A 12,351-nucleotide genomic window follows, 5' to 3' on the forward strand; every position below is an offset into this window, starting at 1 on the left:
CCCTGTCCCTAATCACTTTCACAAAATCATTTTGGATGCTCAGAGCAGTTGCTAGGAGCTGGACCTCTTAGGGAAAAATCAAATGCTCCATGTTGACATTTAATCTGTGGTCAACCAACGGCTAAAAAAAAAGCAGGCCCGATGGAAAGGATGGTTAAATGAAAATAAACCCGTTTTTATTGTTTCATGCTAAAACACACACCAGGCTTCACAGGCTCAAATTGGTAACAATACTTAGTTTTGGCAAACAAGCCTGGAGTAATCTCTGTGTTTTCACACAATGGACCCTGTCTGAAGAAAGGGAAATGCTCATGCCTGTGACCCAGTCTGCATCTCTACTGATATAAAGGGTGTGTGCTTCTAACATGAAAAATAAATGACCCAGAGTCTGATATTTGGGTTCAGCCTTCAAGCTGAAGACCAGCAAAACAAAGCAGCCAAGCCAACCTGAAATGGCAACCCTGTCTCCACAAATCCTTAGAGGCAAAAAGCTCTGAGTTCCTGTGTCTTCCTCCTTATATTCTTTTCTCTGCCCAGCCATATCACTCCTGTCTCCACCTCCCTAGTACTGGGATTAAAGGTGTGAGCTCTGTTACTCTTCCCTCTTGTGTAGGCCAGGGTGACCTTGAGATCAGAGAGATCCATCTGCCTTTTTCCTGAATCCTGGGATTAAAGGTGTGTGCCACCACTGCCTGGCTAGCTAGTAAGGTCGCTGGGATTAAAGGTGTTTATCACCGCTGCCTGACCTCGATAGCTTCTGGCTGACTTTGCTTTCTGAATCCTCAGGTAAACTTGCATAAATCATAAATAATATGTCACCACATGTGTTAGTGGGCCTGTTGCCCAGGGGGCCCCTTTTCATTTGCTGCTTCTGATCAGTAAAGAGCAAACTTAGTGTTCAATCAGAGACAGGTTCAGGCAAGTCAAACTCAGGACTCTGAAAACACAATGTCTACCACAGGATCATAAAACAGGAAAGAGAATTTATAGGACAGTTCTTTGCACATATTACAGAGTGATCCAGAAGGGAGATGGCATTGGGCCACAACTTAGGATTTTCTCTAAAAGAACACATCAAGGCCAAGAAGAAGACTTGACAAAAACCTGTGTCTGTTGTGAGTACCATCATCAAATACTAGATGTTTCTGTGGCAGATAATAACCGATATTAGACTTCCATCAGCTGAATCCACTCACCAGCTGTGTGAGTCGCACAGAGCAGAGACCCTGGTATGGCCCCAGGGGATACTGTGTACGGATTGACTGGTGCTACTCTTGGCTTTTTCCCATATGTCAGGTGGCCTGAGGATGCAAGACAAGAACTTTCCAACTCTATACAATCTGTGAAGTCTGTGAAACTGGCATAAATCTGAAAATTACCCAAAGTCAAAGGCACGGTCTGCTTATCATAGAGAAAGTCCTTTTAGTTTTACCAGGGTGCAGACTGTGGAACAAATCTCTGATGATGCCCTGTGGGGCTGCGATGTGATGCCAACACACAGACAAGAGACGTCCCAAAGGAACCTGTACAGAATGTCATACATCACAAACCCAGGACACAGCCAAGAGAAAGCTCCTTGGTGCTCTTCTGTTTACAGCTAAGGACCACACTGCATTCTTGGGATACTCTAATTTTTTGGAACAAAACTATGAAAAATTTGGATGTCCTTGAGTGTCCATTTTCCAGTGCAACCATTTTTATCTGTTTATATATTTCATGTAGCTAGACTTTATTTATTCCATATTCCATAATGACTTTTGCATGACACCTCTGTTATGAACATTATTTACAAATATATTAACTCAAAAATATCCCCCTTTGGTCTTTTAAAAGCATTGAATTAAAAAAAAGTAAGCAATGATAGAAGACTATAGCATTTCTGTTTAAATTTCTATAGAGGAATTAATATTTCTCCCAGCCAATTTTCTTGGTTCATTTTCCACCTAAATGACACTGCTTCTGCCTGACCAAATGCAGAAATAAGAAGCAACGATTTTAGATGGAGCTCAGACTTTCATAGTTAGAAATCTATCGTAGGCCAAATCATGGCTGACTTCATTATAATATTCAAATATATGGCTTCGCTGTCGCCCACCACCTTTTGACCCATGGTTATTTGTACTCTGTATAACAGAACTGAGTCCAGACATGAACACCTTAGAAAGTGGGGAAATTTCCCAAGCTTCTAGATTTGGCTAGGAATGATTTTTTTTTTTTTAATTTTGTATGCTACATAATTCGGTTTATTGGCTAACCCAGGTTCAAAAGATGAGCTAAATCCTCACAAAACCTTTCCTAGGAGCTATGGAAAGTTTCCAGAAACAAAACAACAAAACAAAACAAAAACCAAAAACAATGGCATGTGTGAAAATGTGGAGCAAATTCCTGTTGCTCACGCTGTTGAGAGTTGGGAGTCATCTTTGTACCCTGTGAAGTAGGAGGTATGGATAATGGGGCCAAGAGAAGGCTATTTGTAAAAATATGGTCGTTGGCTTCTGGGGACTAACTTAAGTTATCCCCTAGTTTTGTGTGGACAGCTTGTTTCCACTCAGCTTTTCAATATGTCATTTACAAAATCAAAATTCCTCCCAAGTGTGGAATTCTGTGATGGAACCCTGGCAAGTGCCCTTGCTGGGACTTAAGTGTGGGTAGCTCACAGCTGCCACGCGGGCTGGCTTCCCTGCTTCAGTTTATTGTGGAAAACAAAGATCTTTAATGTTTTTTTTTTTACCATCCTTTCTGAGTATGTAAGTATCAACTCAGTATCTTTGGGTTGTATTGCACTAGAATGTTTCATTTTAAAAATTGCTCTGTGGGATGGGGATAGTGTCATGAAAAATGTTAATTTTGGTTTGGATTAGAACGGCATTCCCAACAGTTTATGAAATGGCTCTAAACACAGCTCTGCCACTATGTATTATGTGTTTTTGCAAAGCAACACTCAGCATTGATGATCATAAAATAAAAAATATTGATCAACTCTGAAAACACTGAAGATACACCCAAAATTAATTTCTGTTTTTGCTTTGTGTTGTTTTTAAGACAGGGTCTTATGTATTCCATATTGGCTTTGAGCTCACTATGTAGCTGAGCCTGATCTTGAACCCCTGATGCTACAGATTCTTTCACCTCCCAAGTTCTGGAACTGTAGCTGTGTGCCACCATACTTGGTAAAATTCAATTCTTGGAGCAATCAAGGAACACATTCATCTCATCAGTATGCAAATTTGTTTTAGCCCTTAATAAATGGTAAAACTACATGTCAAAAAACGGTTTCAAGATAAAATTCGTTATGATTTATTGTCACTTTTTGATTCATATACCTTTTGAAATTTACCAGTCCTGCTGGTTGGTGGTAGCGCACGCCTTTAATCCCCGCACTCCGGAGGCAGAGGCAGATGGATTTCTGTGAGTTGGAGACCAGCCTGGTCTACAAGAGCTAGTTCCAGGACAGTCTCCAAAGCCACAGAGAAATCCTGTCTTGAAAAACAAAAACAAAACAAAACAAAACAAAAATTACTTGTCTACCTGGAATTGAATAAAAATTTCTCAATTGAAGAGGTTTCAAGTGGAAACGTTTTAAGAAGCACTCTTTTAACAGACATCCTCTGAGTCACAGGAAAAGACAGAGTTGTTGGGCAGCAGGCTTCACGGTAGGGAGTCACGGGTGGGATGGAGTACAGAGGGCCCTGTGTAGAAGCAACAGCCTCAGCCATGCGCTGGAGAGCCAGGCAGACACAGGGCTGGAAGGCATAGGACGAGGGGTTTTTCGTTTGTTGGTGAGGTGCCGCCAAGCTGTGGCAACTGAGGAGGTCGGGTATCTCTTTGGCAACAGAGTGAGGAAAGCAGGAGGGGTGGGATGTGAATCCTGCACCGGCACGTCACCCATCAGGGGCCGCGGAGGCTGGACTCCCGGTCTTCCGGTGCCATCCCTGTTGCTGGGAGAATGTTGCATGTCCTACAGCGGGTTGTTTGCTTCCTTCAGCATCGTAAGCGTTCCCGTCACTCCTGTGTGATTGCCACACAGGCTCTGCGAAGGTGAGACCAGATTTCAGAATCTGGTAGGGCAAGGATCCAGTCTGGAAGAACTACAGTTCTTTAAAACTCAAGCAATCTGGGCAGGAGTTGGTCTGTCTTACCGGGGGTGTTTAGGACAGTGTTTCCACGGTGCTGGTGAAACCGATGGATCTGTTGATCCCTGAACTATAAAGTGATCAATGAACGTGCTGTGAGGTGGCGCCCCCTGCTCCTTCTAGCTGCCACCCAACTAGTGTTAACATCCCTTGATGGTTCTTGTCTGAACCAACCATTACCGTTTTGGCAAAGCAGTGATGTCTTAATTCTACCTGTTTCTCTACACTTAGCACATGTATTCTGTAGCAAGGAGTTTTTTTTTTTTTCTTCTTTATAACAGGATGGATACAGAGATTCCATTTGATCCTTTGGATTATCCTGCTACTGTCCAAAGTGAATAATTGTGGCTAGTGATGAAGAAATAGACAATAGACCCCCAACTGAGAGACATCCTGGAAAATAAATGGTATTTTTCAAAATACCAAGATCATGAAAGACAATCTTGAGCTGTTCCAGATGGAAAGAGACTGGAGAGCCTAAACAGGCGTACTCCATTCCTGGATCTGGAAGGGATCCTAGACAAGAGTTTTGTAAAGATTTTCTATAAAGGAAAAATAGGACAACTGAAAAAAAACTAGTACAGCAACTAAATAAGATCTGGACTAGTCAATAGCTCCCTTCAAAGTCAATGCACTGATTCCCTAGCTGAAGAGGTGGTGTGTGAGCACACCTTGTCTTTGAAAAATGATCTCTGAAATGTACAGCCATAACTTACCATTTGTTTCCCAAGTTCCTCTCTTGTGGTTCACGAAAAAAAAATCAAAACCAGATCAGTAAATGTTAATGTTTGGGGAACCTACTGACAGGGTACACGGGAATATTTTGCGCAATTTTAGAAAACATTTATGTAAGCTTGAAATTATTTTGGAAATAAGTTAAAATTGATGAGCTCTTAAGAATTTTCCCAAGGTCTCAAGCATTTCATTTTGAATACCAAACTCAATCTGCATGCATCCTAACCATCCTCATGTAACCAATGGGGCTCCGTTCAACTCTTTCTTTATTGCCCAGTCTTTTGAAACTTTTCCTCGGAAGGAAGTACCACCCTGTATCTCTGGTGTCCTCTTACGCAGGGAACACAAGTGGCCTGGATGGGCATACTAGGAATCTGTGGTACCAAGGACTGTTGCCAAAGTGCACAATGAAGGAAAATACAGCAATTGAAAAAAAATGGTAGGACAACTATTTAAGATCTGCAGTGCAAATGAAGTCTAAACTGACCGTGCTGAAGGAGAAAAGGACAAAACTGAAAGTATGAGAAATAGTCTAATACATTCTAAGACTTGCTTCTTCTTCCTCTTCTTCCTCCTCCTCTTCCTCCTCTTCTTCTTCTTCTCTTCTTCTTTTCCTCCTCCTCTTCCTTCTTCCTTTTTTTTTTTTTTTTTTGGTTTTTCGAGACAGGTTTTTCTCTGTGTAGCTTTGGAGCCTGTCCTGGAACTCACTCTGTAGACCAGGCTGACCTCGAACTCACAGAGATCCGCCTGCCTCTACCTACTGAGTGCTGGGATTAAAGGCATGCACCACCAACGCCCAGCTAAGACTTGCTTTCTAATACATGAAGCCTCGGTTTGTCTTCCAGTCCCCATGAAAATCCAACAAAGCAGGAAGTAGATGTTATTTTTCATGTCTCTGCTTGCTTCCACCTAGAACCCTGACTTATAACAAAGCAATCATATTGATGTAACAGGCTAGTTTGGCTTTATTTTGGAAAATGTAGCAAGGACAGATGTTGTAAGTCAAGTTTGTGTGTGTTGCTGGGCGGGCGGGGGGGGGGGGTTTGTGTGTGTGTGTCTTACTGTACCAAATTAGGGATTCTTACCCAAATCCCTTGTATCCAAAGAACTATAATCTGTGGCTCTAGAGACATAGAGGATGAAAGGAGCCCAAGCTCCTGAACAGTCCATCTGGGCTCAAAGCCAAACTTCATGGAGCTCTGTTGGGGAAGTCCTGTGTATATGTCAATAAAGCACTGTTGGCCAATAGGGAACCAAGATAGGTGGGACTAGGAATCCAGGAGGACTCTGGGAAGGAGACACACAGAGAGTCAAGATGTAACGCCATGGGGTAGGAAGCCCGGAAACCTCTCCAGTAAGAGACATACTTAGATTAACAATTATGGGGTAAATACTTAAATCAGAGATAGCCAGTAAGAAACAAGCAAGGCCAACAGCTTCATAATTAATATAGGCTCCTGTGTGTTTATTTGGGACTGATGCGGCTCTGGAACCAGGCTGGCGGGAAGGCTTCTCTTTACAGAGCTCTGTCGGGCTGCATGCTCAGGTGCTAGGTCGTCTTCGATACAGAACATAGGCAGGTGTTGTATTTTATTATTCATGAAGTTTAGCTCTTAGAGGAGAACTCAGTCTGTCTCAGGTACATCCTGCTTTTAACGCGGTGCCTGCATGATTCCATGCCAGGCTTTCTTCAGTGAAGCTCCAGCTTGCTCTCATTGTGGAAAAGTGTCCACTGTGACCTGCATGCCAGTCCTGGTGGCAGCTGGGGGGAGAATGTCCCCCTGAGAGGGAAGGCAAAGTCACTGCGGAGCACTGTGGGTGGCTCCCATGAAAATCAGGCTGATTTGTTTCCCTTTTTAAGGACACTGAGTGTGACTGAGCAAGAGCAAGGCCTGGGAGGTCGTAAGGGAGGAGCGTCAAGGGAAGGTCACTGCTGCATTAGCCTGACGTTCCAGGTTGTACCAAATGATGAAGAAAGAACTCCAACTCTGAGAGAAGTTGACATTTTAATAGGTACCTGCAAACCCCATGAATGGAGGAGATGTGCATTTCCCTAGGCTACAATCATGAAAGACCTGGAAGCAGCCTTTCTTAGAGCTACCAGCCAGGCCTTTCAGGATTAGGCAGGTAGTAATCTTTGCTTACTGAGTGCTCAGAAGACAAACCTGTCTGAAGAAGAAAGCCATGATGGCTGAGGTAAGCTTTTCACTGACCACTTAGATGAGGCGGGGTGCAGTTGGCAGCCACAGGCTTCCCCTCCATCCCTAAACTCCATCAGTCCGCAGCCTGTGATCCCAGGGACATTTATCTCTGTAGTCCTAACCTTCCTATCGGTGACACAAGAATTGCGATAGCACTCTGCTCTGGGGGACAGTTTTTTTTTTTTTTTTTTGGTTTTACCAGACAGGGTTTCTCTGTATTGTTTTGGAGGCTGTCCGTCCAGCCCGGCCTCGAACTCACAGAGATCCGCCTGCCTCTGCCTCCCGAGTGCTTGGATTAAAGGCGTGAGCCACCACCGGCCCGGCTACTGGGGGACAATTTTAACTGTCAATGCAAGGAAAGCACACAGAAGACTGGCCCAAAGCAGGGCTTCTAGAATTATTGCCTCAAAGGTAGCATTATAAATGTAAGAGGCAACCTCGAAGGCTACTCACCATGATCTTGCTTCTTGATTAAAGGATAGCAATCCTATACATTAACAGATCACCAAGTGGTGGCTCCTTTTTACACATATAACCAGAGCTCCTTTTGCCATTAAAAAGAAAATACCCTGTCTCCATTTCCTAGAGTTCTTAAGATCACACATTTTAATTTATGAAACGGATAGCAGTATATATATATATACATATATATACATATACATATATATATCCTCTATTATTAATCCCACTACATTGATGAGAGAATTGAACGTCAGAGAGGTGAATTGACTACCCCAAAGTCACACAGCAAGTCATTCTTTGTATACAATCCAGGTGTTTCAACTCTCCAGCCTGGGCTTTTATGTGCAGTGGCAGAGAAACCGGGGAAAGAGAGGGGAAGGAGAGAGAAGAAAGGCAAGGAAGAACTAAGTATTTTCTGAATGCATCGGCGGGTGTGGAACGTCAGTAGATTCATCCTTCCCATGACAGAGAGATGACATTTCATCCCTGTCTACACAATTCTAAATCACCACCATTTGGACTTTTCTGAAAGCCCTGACAGAGATGTGCAGTCATTGTCTTAAAGAGCCTCAAGAGTTGGTTCCTTTGGGAAATGTGTGCCTAAGACCCTGAAGTTCTGGGATCCTGGTGCCTGGGCCAAACCTCTTGTTTTAGAGATGGAAACCAGAGGGGAGGGTGGAGGTGAAGAAAAGGGAGCCCACATTCGTGTTTCTATGGACACTCAAGAAGCATCTCCAGAGTCCATCTTTCCTACAAAGGTCTCTCTTGTCAGAAAAGAGGATCCATCTCCCTATGTCCTTTTAAGAAATCATTACTGAAGCTCGGAAGCAGTGGCGCATGCTTTTAATCCCAGCACTTAGGAGGCAGAGGCAGGTGGATCTCTGTGTGTTCAAGGTTAGCTTGGTCTACCGAGTGAGTTCTAGGACAGCCAAGGATACACGGAGAAACCCTGTTCTCCAAAAAAGAGAAAGAAATCATTACTGCATGATCAAAGATGCTTGCTGAATGGAGGGCAGTTAGTGGAAGCCAGTTTGGGAGCCTCCTGCCACTTTGAGCTTTTTATTCCTGCTCTGTTCTCTGTGCTACATGTCTGTCTCCTCCCTGCTATTCACCTTGCAATTTATATGTCACCTTCTTGGAGACACCTTCCCTGACCACACTGCTCACACCTCTCAGCCATCCTCTGCTTCCTTCTTAACCTCTGTCCTGTAACAGCTGTGTGCTTGTTTACTGTTTGCTCCCTTCAAGGGTGTGAAAAGCGGGGCTGACTTGTTTGCTGTAGAGTCCCAACCCTACAACAATTCCTGGCACACAGTAGGTGCTCAGTTAGTATGGCTGAATGAAAAATGAGTGGATGAAATAAGGTTGGTTTTTACATCGGAAGCAAGTGTTCTGGCTCTAAGTGGGAACAGGATGATAGACATTTCTGCCCAGATCCCATAGGCCATGATGGCATGTCCAGCAAGGATTAAGTAAGGAATGGATTCGTCTTCTGAGCTACAAGCTGTGCCAGAGACATTTGATTTCTGCTACTTGGCATCAAAGAGGAGGAGCTGCTATTAAAATCATCATCCAGCTGGAAATTTGCCATGTCAGGCCCATTTGCAAGTCAGAATGGACATTTCACAAGTCATGTCACCCCTCTGAGGCTGCAAGTCCCCAGGGGAGACCACACCAGTGAACCTACCAGCCGAATTCTGGGACAGAGACAGCCCTAAACGTTACACCTCTTTCAGACAAGCTGGTGAGGGGGCAGAGACAACTGGGAAGGACTGGTGAGGACAATGGCAGGAAGTGCATTTCAAAGTAACTGTCATATTAGTGCAAGCCACATGTAGTCACCAGCGTATCGAGAGATAATAAAGAGGTCGCCCGCTGCTTCCTAAGTGTGACCTTAGATGAATGAATGGTTTATCCCCTTCAGTTGTTTGACCTGTGAATGGGGAACATGGTACTTAACTCATAGGATTGCTCTGAGGGTTAGACCAGAAAGTGCACGTGGATAATAATGACAGCACTACAGAGTGCTTTCTGTGTGTCTGGCATTGAGCTAATGACATGAGGCCCATTCTCTTATTTAATCCTCACCAGGCCATTCAAGGACAACACACTTTCCACCTGCATTCTAAAGCAGTCTCCTTAGGCTTCCTGTGTGTTTATTTGTGCGGGTCTCCTGAATGCCAGTAAATTGTTTTGACAATCCCCTCACATGGTTCAGGAGTCCTTATTTTCATGAGGAGGACCCTAGGATGGCTCTGGCCTGCAGGACCCCAGTGGTCTATGGCATTCAAACCCTGATGTCACAGTAGCTTCTATTTAGTCTGTCTATCAAGCTGGCACTGGCTCAAAGGTGTTCACACAAACTGCATGCCACACACAATGTAGCATCTGCAAAAGCCTCTTGCTTTCTCCTTGTGTCCTGGCTGACATCGTCTGAGTCCTTACCAGGCTACAGTGCTTGTCTGTCAGCAGTGACCCTGTTTGCATGATCAGCTTGCCTCGAAGGGGGCTGTCTTTGAACTTTGTATAAACACCAGCATGGGACACAGGAAGATGTCACTGCCATGAGCATGAGCCCTCTTGTCCCCAGAGGAGATGAAAATAAGATTACTTTGGAAATCATATCCTTCTTGGTCTGGGAATCTCCTTTGTGCCATTTAATATGAGTACAGGAAGAAATAATATCAGGGAGAAGGAGTGATTTGGGGAATGCAAAACAGTCATTGTGCTTTGGCATCCTTTTTTGTACACTTGGCTGCGGCTGGCAGCTCTTATGAAGGGCTAACTTTGCTTTTAGCATTTCTCGGGGCAGAAAGTTAACTTTCCTCCAGCTCAGACTTCTTAGAAGGCAGCCGTGATCATCGCTCCACCACCACCACCACCACCACGGTACCTCACTCCTGCCTCTTGTTTTACTCTGGGAAGGCTTGACCCACTGAGATGGACCGTCTTCTGCCTGTTGCTAGCCTAATCCTAGTGATCCCACAACACTGACACCTGGTCTATCTTTGCCAACCTCAGTCGTATTAATCGTATGTTTATAGCTGCCACTGAAGAAAAAGGAGGGTCTGATTTAAGATGGAGGTTTGGGTTTAGAGTTTGGATTATGGTCCTTGTGACTGTGAACAATTCATTTGAACTCTCACCCTTGATTCCACTCTCTACAATGGTATGATATCAAAGCAACACCACTCATAGGGGAGGGTAGGTCTAGATGGAATTCATGAAACATATAAAACCCTTTGCATGTTGCAGAAGCCGAGTAAATGATGATGACAATTCTCTCATCAGATTTTGGTTTTGTTGTTTGTTTTGTTTTTTGGCTTTTACACCACATTGAAGTGATTTTATGACCTTATACAAGAAAACACAACATTCTGGATCTGTTCTGTAGTTTGGGAACCAAAACACATTTTCTCTGCATGCTTCATAGGGTTCTTGTGGGCATTTGCTGATGTGGTCATCATCATCAAGCTCAGCATCATCATCAGCATCATCTCTGCATCAGCAGCATCAGCATCATCTCTGCATCATCATCATCTCAGCATCATCTCTGCATCATCATCATCTCAGCATCATCATCTCTGCATCAGCAGCAGCAGTAGCAGCATCTCAGCAGCAGCAGCATCCTCATCAGCACCTGCATCATCTCATTAGCAGCAGCAGCACCACTACCACCACCACCGAGACACTTTCAGTTTCAGGTTCCAAGGAGCCCTTTTGGTTTCCATAGCTGCCCACTCAGAGGTGCTAGGCAAGGGATCAGAAAAGAGGTGCCGAAAAATCCCATCCTTAAGCAGTTTAGGCATTGCTACAACTTAGAAGCAACAAGCAACTGTTTCTGGAAGAGTTCTTGAAAAATCCCCACAGCATCATCTCAAAACCAGACATGTCAGTTCTTTTCCCAGTGACAAATCAAAGCCCTGGAATCCCAGCGGCAGGAGCCAGACGGGGCTGCAAGCACTAGGAATGTTTACAGCATTGTGTTGCAGTATTCATTTGACTGTTTACTAAGCACCTCTACAGGGAGTGCTGAGGATACACGCCACGTGTACGAACATTAGAAGGTAAAGATAAGCATGGAATTCAGGACTGTGGTTGGGAGTGATGGAGGGGAATAGGCATACAATGGGATCTCAATAGCATTGGCAATTACTGTTCTTTAAAAAGCTGTGTACCAGATATGGTTGTATTATGATCTCATATAATCATAAAATGGTTTAAATCTATTTCACATATATGTATCATTTAATAATAAAAAGGGGACATAACAAAAGAAAGCTCTCCCCCCATCTAGAAACAAGAAATCCCACACGATGCAAGCCCTGCCTATTTTTGTCTCCTGTTAACTAGTGTGTCCCTATTACTTCTAAATCGTGGTCCAAAGTGGGTGGCTTCACTGTCTGCCACGGTTTCCTGCTCCCCCCTTCCCTGGCATTTTACTTGAAGGTATACCCTGGGTCCCACCTCTGCCGTTTTCTGTTTGTCAAAGCGCACATCAGTGGACCGAGGGCCTCCTGGGAACATTTTGTTTCTGCTCTGGTCTAGGACATAACTCTGGCAGACAGCTTGATCATTTACGATTGCTCTATTTTAAGCAAAATGTCCTTGTGTGATTTATTCCCAATGACATGGAGCTGCTGCAAGAATCTTCGGTGTTAACCTGTTTAGTCCTTTCTCACAAACACATACCCTAAGCAACTGTCTTTCGGAGTCACAACAGAAGTTGCTCGATCTGTGAATATTCTCTTCTCTCACCAAAAGGGAAGACTGGAGTCTTTTCCTTCTGAGGCGTAAACAAGGGGGAGCATCAGTGTCCC

The sequence above is a fragment of the Mesocricetus auratus genome, unplaced genomic scaffold, assembly GCF_017639785.1.
Source record: "Mesocricetus auratus isolate SY011 unplaced genomic scaffold, BCM_Maur_2.0 Super-Scaffold_6730, whole genome shotgun sequence".
NCBI classification, from domain to species: domain Eukaryota; kingdom Metazoa; phylum Chordata; class Mammalia; order Rodentia; family Cricetidae; genus Mesocricetus; species Mesocricetus auratus.